Raw genomic sequence first — 16,305 nt, 5'->3', positions numbered from 1 at the left:
AATCAAGAAGCACTAAACAACTGTAAGAAACGACGCAGTATCAAATATCTTGTTTCTCGAATAAGATTCATAATCTATTAGCGCGTGCAGAATGTAGTCCATTCCACATCACATCATTTTCTGAAATAAAACGAAACCGCTCTCTCTGGGTAGACCGTGATCACACATGTTTCAGCTGTTTGAATACACTACCCTCATTGTTCCTTCAAACATCTCTATGTCGTCTAAAAGCATTATCGAGAGAACATGAGAGCCTCTCGAGTCGTATTTCGAATGACATAAATTGATTTCTTATTTCTTATATCCAAATACAAATATGTACAGAGTGTTCATGAGTACGAGACAAAGCTCGGGTCACGAACAACGGTATTACAATTCTTGACAACCAAGAAAGGTTCTACCATGCGCCTCAAACACATTAGTCATGTGGAGTTGGCGCATTACAAATACTCTATATTATTATTAGCAGTAGTAGTGACTACTATCATCAATCAATGAATGTGAAAATTGCCACTTACGCAGAACGCGTAAGAGGTTTAAAGGCATACAACTGTTCAAAGGGCGGCGTTGGGGGGGGGGGGGGTTGATTCCTATCATATATTTGCTAATCATGCTCCACCCTCATTCAACAGCAAACGGACGACGACACAGACAACAACAACAGATGAATAGATTTAAAACGAGGTGAAGTTTCAGGCATAAAGGGGGTGGGAGGTTGGGGAGTGGGCGATTTCGATTATTATTTCACTGCGACCAAATTAATTAAAGATAAAATTGAGTTCTGGTAAAAAAAAAGAAATTTAATTCTCACAGAATCAGACGAAACTAATTATACACTGAATGTTCAAGATTACAAATAAATGTCATTTGGCAAACAATTTTGGTAGAAAATGTATACTGGCTGATTAATGAGCATAAAAGATAAGGAAATAAAAATAAGGTAAGTAGCCCCGACACCAATTGGGTAGTCCCATATACATCTTTCTGTGTACAGTTCTTGTTACTTTACTATAAAAACTGGGCCAAATTTGTTATGATTTTGATGACTCCAGAACCTTGCAGTACACACCAATACTTACATGCTACATGATCAACTTTTTCTGATCCATTCCACATCTTTTCTTTCACATTGCAATCGCATGACCAGACTCAACTTTATCTTTAAAGGTATTACCATAAACTAAGAATCCGCGTTTCTGTTAATCCATTCGTTATTTACTCAGAAGCCTAGATATTTTGAATCATTTACATTTTCTGCAAAATAGAATCTTTACAACGGTCTCTCGAATGAGAGGTTGAGCCATGGCATAAGCCAATGGGTTGATCAAGCTGTTGCTGTATGATATCCATCGAGGTACTTCTATCAGATTTACAACACCGTTAATAATGTCATAGAGCCAAGTAGAAGTAGAATATATCGTGACGGCAAGAGCATTCGGCAACCAGGTAACAACGAAAGCGAGGATTATGAAAGTCAAAGTCTTCATTGCTTTTCGACCTTCCTTTGTTGATTCCTTCTGGGGCTTCTTGGAGACGTTGTATCTGGATGCTGACTGACTTTCATTTATTTCTAAAACAAGGTCTCCGTTATCGCTTCTGGGATGATTTTGAACTGACCCTGCCATACTTTCAGCAAGAAATGTAGCGTCTTTCTTGGACTTACTGTTTGGTGGAGCAGAATCTTTCGACACATGCAATGAAATATTTGATACAACAATTGCTGTATCTCTCATGTCATCCAACGTAACATCGCTTAGACTGGATTCGCATTGGGGTAGTGTATTCCCATCATTTATGTTACTTGCAGAATTGTTGATATTTTGTTCGTTGGCTTCTGTTTTCCCCTTGCTCGTCAAATTGTCTTTCTTCAAAGTAAAGGCCAAACGCCTTCTGTAGACAGCCTTCAGGCGAAAATAAATTCGTAGGTATAGCCCAGTAATGAGGAGAAATGGTATAGCAAATCTCAGGATGAATACGAATACGCCTGCCGTTTTGATTCGAGAATAATTCGTTCTTGGCAAGCCCGAATCTGATAGTTCGCCACTTGGGGCTATGAAATCCCAGACACAAGTTATCGAGATCCATATTCCAAAGGATAGGATCCACGTAAAGATGTTCACAATGGTAGCCTTGCGGATACTCTTCCTTTGGAAATGTTTGATAGGATAGAACGTGGCTATGTAACGATCGATGCAAATGACGACTACACCGCACACAGATACACTGAGAATAGAGTTCTGAAATCCTATAAACAAGATACCAAGCACCTGGCCAAAGTTCCAACCATCATAGAGATTGACAGTCGCGCGGAGAGGCATACAGACTAGGCCAACGACGAAGTCTGCAATTGTTATGTTCAAGATATAGGAATTGGTATAAGTCCGTAGTTTCTTCTCAACGTAGAATGCTGCTAGGATAAGCGCATTTGAAAAGACAGTCAAAGCAGACACCAGCGATAAAAGGACGAATGTCACACTGCTTTTTGGTTCGTGTCTGTTTTGAGTATTATAGTCCGACATTTTGTCAGAGGTTACGCATGTTCCATTGGTAAGAGAGAAGTTGTCGATTATCTCCATTATGGCAAGGAAAACCCTGAATCATCCTTCAGAAGCATTACCAGAATATTATTTCAAATGCAAAACGAGACCTGCACAAATCACCAGTACAATATTGTGTACAAGGGCATGGATTTCTGTCCTTTGAGTGTAGGGCTACGAGGAGAGTTAAGCTAAGGTCACTGTTCCGTCATATTTGTCTTGTGGAGGTTCATCAAATGCATCCCTATCATTTTCTTGAATATTAGAACATTTATTATTTTTCCGCCCACGTGTAATTCTTTCCTTTCCTTCCAAATGATCTTTCTTCAAATGAGAAGTGATACGCTTACTAAAGACAGATTTCACCCGGAAGTAAATGCGCAAGTAAAACCCAGTTATGAGTAAAAAAAATGGTAAAACAAATCTTAGGACGAACACAAGTACACTTGCCGCTTAAGTTTAAAATGATGTTTAAAATTTACCAGTTTGTTTAAGTTCGTAGTGACTTCTCGACGTAGAAGGCTACCAGGATAAGTGCGTTTGCGAAGACAATTAGACCTGACAGAAGCAGTAAGGTGAGCTGGGGATCCTGAATGTCATGCACCATGCTTCCCGACAACATGTCAGAAGAATTCAATGTTACATCCAGACAAACTGAGGTTTCCATCAATCTCCATAATATCGTGAAGAAGTTCGATACTTTGACTGTTCAGTTTATAAAAAAAGAAAGTTAGCACAACTGTTGTTAAATTCACTTAAAATTTCAGGTGTTCTAGAAAACAAATCAAAGATAGCGAATGTTTATGAATTTATACCACACTCTAAAAGATGAAGCGATTAACATTTTGATAGGATCGCGGAGTGAAAGCTTTTTCGCAATACTGCTATGTCAAATGCATTGAATCAACCTCACACTCAGGCACGGTCAGTGCTTGCTCGGCCCTTTTATGGTTATTTAATGTGATGCACTTCAATTAAGGGAACGTCCATTATTAATGGTTAAACGTGTTTGAAGTTTAATCCATACACGCACCGCAGGGATTGGAGTATAAGCTCAAGCGTAAAAAATTTATTATCAATTACGGTAAATATAACATGAGATTTTTCGCTTATCTAGCTAACTTTTTTTTCCCAAAGTGCATTTCCAATTTAAAAGATACGTTGTCTCCATTCATCAGCAGGGGGCTTTAGCAAACACGACGAAAGCAAAAACAACGGAAGAATTAACTCACCCAAGATCAATTAATGTATGCAGTTCGAAACTCTGTCTATTGAAATACTATTATTCTTATCAGGTGAATGAAATAATTTGTATTGAGGCGCTTCACAAAGGCTTATTCATTTGGTTACATAATTCAGGCACGTAGCTACGGGGGGGGGGGGCACGTGCCCCCTAACATTTCCAAGATCAGTTGAACTGTTTTAGACCCCTCCCCAGGAGGTCGATCAATTACATGTCAGTGTCCCCCCCCCCCCTTCCCCCCAACATCAAACCCTGGCTACGGCCCTGGTTACATTACGGAAAATTGCCTATTGTAAGGCATAACAGCTCTTCCGTCGTTTTTAGGGAACGAACGCACTAGTATGGCCGAAATCTGTCGTGAAAATCAATAAGACAGAGAAAGTGTTGGTTCGCGCATGCGCAGATTGATGGTTTCGTTCCGTCACCCCTCATCTTTACCTTCCGTCGTGTCTGCTAAAGCGCCCTAGTGTCAAGTTAAAACCTCTAACGTCTTTTGACGGATGGGTAACTTTGATTATTATAGCGGACACTTTTTTTTTTTTGGAGTCCAAAAAAATCGCGAAATTTGAAAATTTGACATTTTTCTTCGTTGGGGGGGGGGGGGGGTAAGGTCACCTTTTTTAGGTCAGTCATGGGCATACTTTTTTTTAATTTTTTTTTTTAATAATTTAAAAAAAAAGGGGGGGGGGGTTAGGGGATTTTAGGGGGGTTTACACACATAAAAATACCAAAGGGGGGTTCAACCCCCAACCCCCCCCCCCCCTCTGCGTAGGCGCCTGCTTTGTAGGCGCCTTGAAGAAACTAAGGGATTACTACTACTCTTACAGTGAAACCTTTCTATAACGACTACCCAAAAGAGACAAGAAATGATTGTGGTCTTTATAGACAGGTGCCTATAGTATATGTTTCAATGATACACCTTTGTAGACAGGTAGTCACGAAAGCAGAGTTGACTGTATACTACCACTACTGCTACTACTGCTACTACTACTTTTTGTTTTGTTTACATGCTCAGTACAAAATGAATCTACATGTATATGATAGATGAAATGATAATACAATTAATGTTTACATATATAACACAAAACAGGAAAAATAATAATAACTTATATTTCTATAGCGCATTATACAAAGTATGTCTCTATGCGCTTTATATTGTATTATGTAAAAGCTTAATTAATTATTTATTATTGAACTATCCTCAATCAAAATTGTGACAAGATCTTAACTAAAATAGTACAACAGTAAATAGAACAACATTATAATTCATTCTTAAATAATGATACAACAATTACGGGGCACACGATATATGCTTTTTCTGTCATGTTATCGATATGTACACTTTTCAGCTTTAAAAAGGGTTAACTATTAACAACACTTGAATAAAGTTCTGAGGTCAACATTACTGAACGAAATAATCGAAGGATAAATATTATCCAATGTCTCACATAATTATGAATATAGAGATATAAGCTGTTCATTTGTTTAGTCTATTGATAGTTAAGAGGGTAATACATCCAGACGGTACTTATTTGATTGAATATATTACTTATAAAAGGGCTTAATATTGAACCCGAACTCGTCTACAATATTCCTCCCCTACACTGTAACACTATCATGGTCACCCTATTTTAAAGCTTATCTGCCATAGTTTACAGGAGGGATTAGACTGCCCTGCAAGGTCACTGGACAGGTGGTTATCCCATCAACTCGGCTCTCAGTTAACATAAGAAAAAGAGGCTCATGGGGGACCAATGGTCACCGATTAGGCATTGTTTGTTATATAGAGGGCGCAAGTAGCTACAAGTAGTGCAGTGGGCCTTTAAGTTATAGCTAAACAGCGGAAGTTGTCTTTGAGGTTCATAACATTGTCGACGCCGGCGCTTTGTGAGCTTATTCTTTACATCTGCATGTTTTGCAACGTAGAATCTTCACGACGGTTTCTCGGATGAGGGGCTGGGCAATCGCATATGCCAAAGGGTTGACCAAGCTGTTGCTGTAAGAAATCCAACGAGTTACCTCCCGTAGATTCACGTCACCGCTGATAGCATCGTAGAAATCAGTAGAAATAGAATAGACCATGACCACTCCGGCATTTGGCAACCAGGTCGCAACGAATGCAAGCGTGATGAAGGTTAAAGTCCGCATTGCTTTTCGGCTCTCTGTAGTAGATTTTCTCTTAAATCTCTTAGACATGGTATTTCTGAATATTCCTACCCTGTTTTCAATTGCCTCCACTGAGTGGTCTTCGCTTTTGCTCTTCGATTGAGTCTCTACTGAACCTGGATTATTGTTCCGAAGGCGATGGTTTACCTTTGCCCTTTCAGATGATTTTGTAACGCTTAATGAAACGCTTGATATCGCAACTGCTTCTTCAGTATTAACGAACATGGTATTTCGGTCACATTTGTCTTGTGGAGGGTCATCAAATGCATTCATATCATTTTCTTGAATATTAGAACGTCTTTTGTTTTTCCGCACATGTGTAATTCTTCCATGTCCTTCCAAATGTTCTTTCTTCAAATGAGAATTAATACGCTTACTAAAGACAGATTTCACCCGGAAGTAAATGCGCAAGTAAAACCCAGTTATGAATAGAAATGGTAAAACAAATCTTAGGACGAACACAAGTACGCTTGCCGCTTTAGTTTGAGTGTACTTTGGTCTTAAGAACCCCGAAACTGATATAATGTAATTTGAGTGGATTAGCGTCCAAGCACACGTTACCATCATCCATATTCCAAATGATAAGATCCATGTCAAGATGTTTACCAATGTTGCCTTTTTGATGCTTCTTCTTTGGAAATGCTTAATGGGATAGAACGTGGCTATGTAACGATCCATGCAAATGACTACCACACCACATACAGAAACACTGAGAATGGAGTTCTGAAATCCCACAAACAATATACTCGACACTTCACCGAAGTGCCATCCGTCGTAGAGATGAACCGTCGCACGAAACGGCATGCAGGCGAGTCCCACGACGAGGTCAGCAATGGTGATGTTTAAAATGTACCAGTTTGTGTAAGTTCGTAGTGACTTCTCAACGTAGAAGGCTGCAAGGATAAGTGCGTTTGCGAAGACAGTTAGACCAGACAGAAGCAGTAAGATAAAGAACACCACAGTGAACTGGGGATCCTGAATGTCATGCACCATGCTTCCCGACAAATTTTCAGAAGTATTCAATGTTCCATCCGGAAAACTGAGGTTTCCATCAATCTCCATAATATCGTGAAGAAGTTCGATACTTTAACTTCTGTGTAGTATATAACAAAAGAAAAATAGCAAAGCTGTTGTTAAAATTGACTTAAAGTGTCGTGTGTTTTAGGAAACGACTATACCACACTCTAATATACCACACTCTAAAAGATGAAGCGATCAACTTTTAATAGGGTAGCGGAGTGAAAGCGTCTTTACAGTGTTACGATGCATTAAATCAACCGTCAGTGCTTGCTCGGTCCTTTTAAAAATGCATTTGCCTTAGCTTCTCAATCTGATGTATTTTCAAAAAAGGCACTTTCAATATCAACAGCTAAACGTATCTATGACATAATTTGAGGGACATAAGCTCTGAAAAGATTCATTATCAACTCTTGATTTTCATGGGCAAAACCAGTCAATATTACACGAGTTATTTCGCATATCTAGCCTCGGTTTTTTTTTTCCAAAGTGCATTTCCAATTAAAAAGATATGTTAGCTCCATTCATCGATGTCATGCTTAAAGCTCTAACATCATTTGACGGATGGGTGAGTAACTTTGCTAATTGGTAATGTATGGCATTCGCGGTTGACGCCTTGTTTGAATTGATGCTTAGCTACTCCTAGTGTTGGTTTATCAGAATTATCAGGCGAGATGAAAATCTAATTTTTTTCAAGTTGCTTGAACACTTTAATTTGTAATAAATGCTAGTTAATTGTGCTACACAAATAGGTGGTTGTGCCCTACATTATCGTGCTTTGAGTGACAAACTTTTTGATTGATCGCAATAGCATAGAATTTATCCCTATAGGCTCTATTTTATGCGTATAACGATTAAGGGGAAATGAGTTACACTTTCCATGTGACAGTCCTAGACTCTATAGATCGCAATAGCATTGAATTTATCCCTATAGGCTCTATTTTATGCGTATAACGATTAAGGGGAAATGAGTTACACTTTCCATGTGACAGTCCTAGACTCTATAGATCGCAATAGCATTGAATTTATCCCTATAGGCTCTATTTTATGCGTATAACGATTAAGGGGAAATGAGTTACACTTTCCATGTGACAGTCCTAGACTCTATAGATCGCAATAGCATTGAATTTATCCCTATAGGCTCTATTTTATGCGTATAACGATTAAGGGGAAATGAGTTACACTTTCCATGTGACAGTCCTAGACTCTATAGATCGCAATAGCATTGAATTTATCCCTATAGGCTCTATTTTATGCGTATAACGATTAAGGGGAAATGAGTTACACTTTCCATGTGACAGTCCTAGACTCTATAGATCGCAATAGCATTGAATTTATCCCTATAGGCTCTATTTTATGCGTATAACGATTAAGGGGAAATGAGTTACACTTTCCATGTGACAGTCCTAGACTCTATAGATCGCAATAGCATTGAATTTATCCCTATAGGCTCTATTTTATGCATATAACGATTAATGGGAAATGAGTTACACTTTCCATGTGACAGTCCTAGACTCTATAGATCGCAATAGCATTGAATTTATCCCTATAGGCTCTATTTTATGCGTATAACGATTAAGGGGAAATGAGTTACACTTTCCATGTGACAGTCCTAGACTCTATAGATCGCAATAGCATTGAATTTATCCCTATAGGCTCTATTTTATGCGTATAACGATTAAGGGGAAATGAGTTACACTTTCCATGTGACAGTCCTAGACTCTATAGATCGCAATAGCATTGAATTTATCCCTATAGGCTCTATTTTATGCGTATAACGATTAAGGGGAAATGAGTTACACTTTCCATGTGACAGTCCTAGACTCTATAGATCAGTTATTTGACAGGCTCATCGCCACTTAATTAGTTTTGTTGGTATTATCTTGGAGTTAATACAAGAACCGCAATGTTCCAGAAGGATAAGGGTTAAGCGATGAGAAAAATATGGAAGAAAACATAATCATGAAACACAAACATAAAAGGAATGGTAGAATGTGGTAAAGAAAGCGAAAAGAAACATTCTTTTATTTATTTGTTTGTATGTTTTTATTTTTTATCATATTATTTTCAACATGTCTTTGTTTATGTTGTGTTGCTTCTAGTTGTAAACTACCCCCTTCAGCCTAAGCTGCCGTTCAGTTTTTATTAATTAATACATTTTTTTTTTTTAAAGTGAATAAACTGTTATGGCAGACACTTTGGTAAATATTTCGCAGGTCCAGATGATAGATAACCACTACCCCCACTGAGCACTATCTAGCTTGAGTACAAATTCATATGATTTGTGAATATATCAAAGTTATAATGGCTTATAGATCGATAGGTCCATTTGGATAATTTGCTAAATGGCATTTTCTGATTTGGCGGGATTTGTCCCCAACGGAATCGGAGACTATAGGCGCCCATCAGCAATTATGCAGTGCAAATTAATATCCGCTGCAGGCGGGAATGGGAAAAATATTCGTATTGTATGGTTCTGCGTCATGACAACCATACACCATCATCATGTTTGTCTACAAATTGACGAGGTCTTTTTTATTTATATATAATGTCAGTCATGCACTGACAGGCGGTCGTGTCGATAACAACTGCTGGCTTACATTCGCATGGTACCAAAAAAAAATTATAGATCAGAATAAAATTAAGGCTGTGAGAAAGCAAGGATATCTTCGCTGTGGATGGGGTGTAGTTAGGGGGCAGGCATCGCGATATGGCGGAAGGTGGGGGGCCCTGGCATTGTGAAAACGTTTTTGCCAAAATTATGTCAGCCTTTCCTATAACATCTTGATTGAAGAAAAGCCTCGTTGTGATTTTTTTGTTTTATAATGGAATTAAATAAGAATGAAATGCATTTCAGATATAAGAATAGAAAATTTGGGCATCTTGCTGCCAAATATATAACGATATACATGTTTTTCTCCTCATTGAGTATGAAGATATTTTGGGGTATTTCAGTCCCTGAAACCAAAATATTTCTAAAATTTTGCAACCGAGCAAAGAATGTGAAGAATGAATATCAGTTTTATCGGGTAAATATGTTTTTTCGTCATTAAAGTATTCTATAATTTATACAAGATATAAGAATGTAAGATTGATGGTTGCTCGACTATCGGGTGGAAGTGGACAAGCCATCCGCATCATATTGTCTCATCATCATTATCACCATTATCACCACCATTATCATCATCATCATCATCACCATCATCATCATCATCACCATAATCACCATCATCACTATCATAATAATTATCAACATCAAAATCATCATTACCATCAAGTCCATAACCATAAAGAAATTCTCTCACGATACGGTTCTCATTCTGCATAGTTGATTTTTATCATTATCTATTATGATTCAGTTTTTATAATGTAACTTGACTCCATCATCATACAACGCTTATAATTATCATTAATTAACTGCTGTTCTTCTGTGCAATATTATAGTCAGTTAATGTATTCCCATGTTTTTGTTTAACTTATTTTCATAGTTGATTTTATCATTATTATCTATTATGATTCAGTTTTTGTCATGTTACTTGACTCCATTACCATACAACGCTTACAATTTTCATTAATTAACTTTTATGTGTGTGTGTGTAATCCCATGTTTTTGTTTAACTTATTTTCATAGTTGATTTGTATCATTCTCTAAACCATGCATACATTGTGTTAAATGTTATAATTTGATATTGTACAGTTCTAATTGTAATTCATGTATTTTTCATGTGCTGTTTTTATAATCAGGGCTCTGTGGAAGACCAGGTTTTTATTTTTGTATACTGAACAGACTACCCTGAATAACGAGAAATGAATAAATAAATGAAATAAATAAAATAATCATCACCGTCGTCGACCATCAAGATCATCCACATGATGCGCTGATCAGTCGTATGATTGGAATCAAACCCTTGAAAATTATCCCAGGTCTACGTTATCTGATTTTACTGTTAATCTCTGGCTGAACTTCAAAATACTTCATACTTACAGGTAACCAGAATGCGCTGGTGGCTCGTACTGTTTAAGCTTGAACTTTTTGTAAAAGGAGCTATTAAACTAATTTGTTGTTATTAGTATTATTTGTTTGTAACTCACCTTCGTTTCTTTCGATTTGACTGCGTTACCTGGCTGACACCTATACAATCAACCCGAGATCCTTGAAAGTGTTCTTTTAAGTTTGATAAGGGGTAGTGAAAGGACATACTCTGGAAAAAAGAGCTTTTAAACTTAATTTTAAACTTAATTGTTAACATCTTACGAATAATGCGTTTATTCTTGATGGCTTTATATTTTTAATTATTTTTCAAATTATATTGATACCATTGACTGGTTGTAATATAGTTATATATTTTGTGTAGGGATGTGCGTGGTTGCGAGCGCGTGGGTGTGTGTGGTGTGTGCGTATAATAATGTGTGACATGCGTATCCTTTGACAAAGACGTAAGGTACGTCGAAAATTCGTTACCCTAACAAAAACTGTTCGATTTAATTATTAAACTTCTCTTCTTCATCATTTTTTGTATAAGTGTATGAATACCAAAAGACAAACAAACAAACAAACAAACAAAGAAACGTCATCACTAATAACTCACGCACGGCCGATTACAGACAGCCTGAAGCGACAGTGAACCTAATTGTCCGAACTGAAATGAGTGGATGGCTACTACGTAATTAGTTCATAAGGCCCATAGATTTCAAAAGGTAGGAAATGAATCGATAATAATTGTTAAACACACACATTATTTAAAAGCTAATAGATCATAATGAATGGATCACACATGACTCAGGGGGGGGGGGCAGTGAGGTGAGGTGCACTAACATTTTGTTTCAGAAAAATGAAATGATCGATGCGTTTGAATAAATTCATTGTGATTTGAACAATTTTACCCAATACAAAATGTGCCTGCGCTCAGTCGACATTCAGACCCTGCAATCGTCGTAATATGGTTTCAATGAAAATAGTGAGATTTTAAGTAAATATATTGTGATTTGAACAATTATATTTTACCTATTACAAAATGTGCCTGCATGCGCTCAGTCGGCATTCAGACCCTGCAATCATAATTATGGTCTAATGAAAATATGAGATTTTAAAGGTACTATGTCCCTTTTGCAGCCAACCTCAAATGCTGTAGAACTTTGCAGGAATTATTGTCATGTATGTCCTATCTGTGAAATTTAAACGTTAGCAGTGTCCTCATATTCAAATTATGCAAGGAAACCCGTTTACTTGCTAGACTTCACTGTCAGACACTATTGAGTGACTGACTGGCTTATTTTCTTCGGTAATAACATACATGAAAAGAGTTGTAAAGGGTACATGAGCATTTGTCTACATCAATAACCCACTTCTTGTGATGGCCAAGATTAAACTGATTAAATCTTTGCGCAGCATAAAACGTATGACCATTCGGTACAATTGTCTGAAAATCAAGACTATTACTTTTGGGCTCTATAGCCCTAAAGTCGATTTGACAACTGATAATCGTTATTTTCCCACTTGAAGACATTTTCAAGCCCCACCTTTTCTAGGGAAGTTCTAAATTAGTATTATCTTTCAAATGCAGTTGGAATTTAACTTTTTCATTCTTTTGGCCTGCAAATAGGACATAGTACCTTTAAGTAACGTTTATTTCCAATAATCCATTATACAAATCATTTACTTTCATAATGAACTTATTACTAAATGTAGCTAGCAGACACTTGCTTATTTTGGACAATTGGGTTTCTGAGTTTCTGTCTTTCTGACACTGCTATTAATATTTCTGAAATCTGAAATAAGCCATATGGGATTTGTACATTATTTTCGTGTGAATATGAATGAAGAAAAAGGGTTGTTTCTATTAGTAATAAGTTGGAAGTATTGAGTAATTTACAAAGAAAGCGCTTGCTTTTATTGTCCAGGATCACCCTTTGTTTATATAGCACAGTCATGTATATGATATTCCTGTGGGGCCATATCTCACAAGCTTGCTTTTACTACATTACTTCAAATATATTGTTGCCTTTAATGCAAAGGTGAAGGTCGGGAGTGAGCTTCTAGGCTTTCCGTTTATTCTTGGTGCTATTTATCTCCCATGTGAGGGATCCATTCATTATTCTCATGAAGTGTTCGATGATTTATGTAATGACATCGTTGATATTAAAAGTAAACACAATGCACCATTTTGTTTATTAGGGGACTTTAATGCCAGAACAGGGATGCTTGATGATTTTTTGGATGTAGATGATTTTGTGGACCAGTCCAGCCTAGGAGCTTGTGATGGTGACTTGGACATGTATGATACAGATATTTTTAATTCTCGTTCTAATAATGATACAGTTGTTAATAATAATGGCAAGAAAGTTATTGAGATGTGCCAAAGTTTTGATATAAGAATTGTGAATGGTAGAGCAGGTAGTGATCACACTATTTGGAAAGTATACCTGTTTTAATAAGAATGGTGGCCGTAGCACTGTTGATTATGCTATTATGTCAAAACGATTATTTCCATTAGTAAAAGATTTTGATGTTGATATTTTTGATAGATGTTTGTCTGATGTACATTGCCCTATTATGCTGACCTTGCAATCTGAAGATATTTTGAACAGTGATTCATTGAGAAATGAAAGTAGGGAAGCACGCACAGGGCCAGACAAGTCAAATTATCTCGCCTTTCAATGGAATAGTAATAGTATGTCAGACTTTAAGCAGCATACTAAAGATTATAGCGAGGTAATGCATAAATTTGTAGATCAACTTGAAACTGATGTTAATCAAGAAGGTATGGATATTTTTTATTCACATTTGTGCGATATGTTTTTGAGTACGGCAAAGGAAGTTGGAGTGTGTAAATTAAAGCATCATAAAAAAGATGGAAGTAAATCAGGTAACAGTCAGAGTAAGCAAAGTCAACAGCCATGGTTTGATACTGAATGTAGAGATGCTCGGAAGGAATATTTGAATGTTAAAAATAGATGGAAGAGGAAAGTAAAATTGATGAGGAACTCTGATGTTCCTGTTGATTCAAGTAATTATGATGATGCAGGGAAATCTTATAGGAATTTGTTACGTTGTAAAAAGAGGTTATATTTTCAGGACTTGAATAAATCATTACGTTCATTGCGGACAAAAAATCCTAAGGAATATTGGCAGCTACTGAATGGTAAGAATGAACGTAAGGAGAAAGATATTGGAAATGTTTCATTAAAGGATTTTTTAAATCATTTTAGTCGTCTAAGTTATAAGGAGGTTGATGAGCCAGAACCCCCAATTGTTATGCAAGAGTTATCTCAGGAAAATGTTTGTCTCGATGTTCCGATTACTTTGAAGGAAGTTGACATGATGATTAAGAAGCTTAAAAATACTAAAGCTTGTGGAAGGGACTCTATTAGAAATGAGTTCCTTAAAAGTTGCCCCCTGGAGATTCTTCAGGTTGTAGTTAAGTTCTTTAATGTTGTATTGGATTCTGGTATTGTTCCGACAGAATGGTGTATTGGGATAATTATTCCTATATTTAAGAATAAGGGAGAGAATACAAACCCTGATAATTATAGAGGCATTACTTTATTGAGTTGCTTAGGTAAGCTGTTTACATCAATTTTGAACTATAGGATCACTCAGTTTGTTGAGGATGACAGTTTGTTAGGGGAAGAGCAAGCTGGCTTCCGGTCCAACTATTCAATCACAGATAATGTATATGTTTAAAAGTCTATTATTGATGTTTATTTAAAGAATTCTAAACGCCTTTATTGTGCATTCATTGACTATAAGAAAGCCTTTGATTTGGTTGACCGTGCAGCATTGTGGGTTAAAATGTTTAGAATGGGAGTAAAAGGCAAGATTTTTAATGTTATAAGGAACATGTACAGGTGTGCTAAATCATGTGTTGCTAACGAGGGAGATATGTCCAGTTTATTTACATGCAATATTGGAGTGCGTCAAGGTGAAAACCTCTCACCTCTCTTGTTTGCTATTTATTTGAACGATTTCCAACAATCTATAGGAAACTCGTACAAGGGCTTGGAATTTTTGAATACTATTATTAAAAATAAATTGCCTTTTGATGGTATTGAAATATATAAGGAGTTATTTTCTTTGTTATATGCTGATGACACAATTATTCTAGCAGAAACTCCTAAAGAGTTGCAAAAAGCCCTAAACGCAGTGAAAGATTATTGTGATACTTGGCACTTAACTGTTAATGCCAGCAAAACAAAAATTGTTGTTTTTTCACGTGGGAAAGTTAGAAGAATTCCAGAATTTGATTATGATGGTGGTGTACTGGAAGTTGTTTATGACTTTGTATATTTAGGAGTGACGTTTAATTATAATGGTAACTTTAAAAAAGCAATTGCTAAACAGGTTACACAAGCTCGAAAGGCAATGTATAGTATGTTAGTAAACGCAAAAAGGTTGCATTTATCTGTTGATACACAATGTCATTTATTTGATCACTTAGTTTTGCCAATTCTATTATATGGTGCTGAGGTCTGGGGCTATGAGTGTATAGATCAACTTGAAGTTTTCCAAAGAAAATTTTTAAGAACGATATTGTTTATAAATAAGTGCACACCTGACTGCATGGTTTATGGTGAAACTGGACGTGGTAAAATACTCGATAAAATTAAGTGTAGGATGATTGGATATTGGGTTAGATTAGTTAAAGGGAAGCAATCAAAGTATTCATTAATTCTTTTTAAGTTTCTGTTGCAGTTGCAAAGTGAAGGACAAAATTTAGTTAATATAAAGTCACAATGGGTCGAGTTTCTTGCAGACAGTTTTGACTATGCAGGACTTGGGAACGTCTGGCGAGCTCAAGGAGAAGGATATAGTGCTGCCTGGATTATGAATACTATGAAAACCAGGCTTTCTGACATGTCTATTCAGGAATGGAGCGCAGCTACCTGGTCAAATCGTATTTGCACGAACTAGGATGTTTAAGAATGAGTTGGTTTATGAAAAATACCTGCAGATATTATGTCAGAAGGAAGCAATAACTTTAAGTAAATTTAGATGCAGAACACATAGATTACCAGTTAATAAAGGTAGATTTGATGCAAATGTAGTAGATGATTTGCAATGCCCACTCTGTACACCAACAGATATTGGTGATGAATTTCATTATATTTTTGTATGTCCATTCTTTCAAAATGAAAGAAAAATGTATATACCAAATAACTTGTGTGGTAGTAGCTTAAGACCAAGTGCGTTGCACATGGATAAGTTTTTTAATACAGCTCACGCTTGCCAGCTAAAGAAATTAGCAAAATTTGTTAGAATCATTATGTCATATTTTTCAAAAGATTCAAGGGTAGATGGTAATACTGCACATGATAGCTCACAAATACATGTAAGCAATGTTG

This window comes from Strongylocentrotus purpuratus, unplaced genomic scaffold (assembly GCF_000002235.5).
Source record: "Strongylocentrotus purpuratus isolate Spur 01 unplaced genomic scaffold, Spur_5.0 spur5_scaffold_3, whole genome shotgun sequence".
Taxonomy (NCBI): domain Eukaryota; kingdom Metazoa; phylum Echinodermata; class Echinoidea; order Camarodonta; family Strongylocentrotidae; genus Strongylocentrotus; species Strongylocentrotus purpuratus.
The sequence above is the reverse complement of the archived record's forward strand: the minus strand, read 5'-3'. Positions refer to the sequence as shown.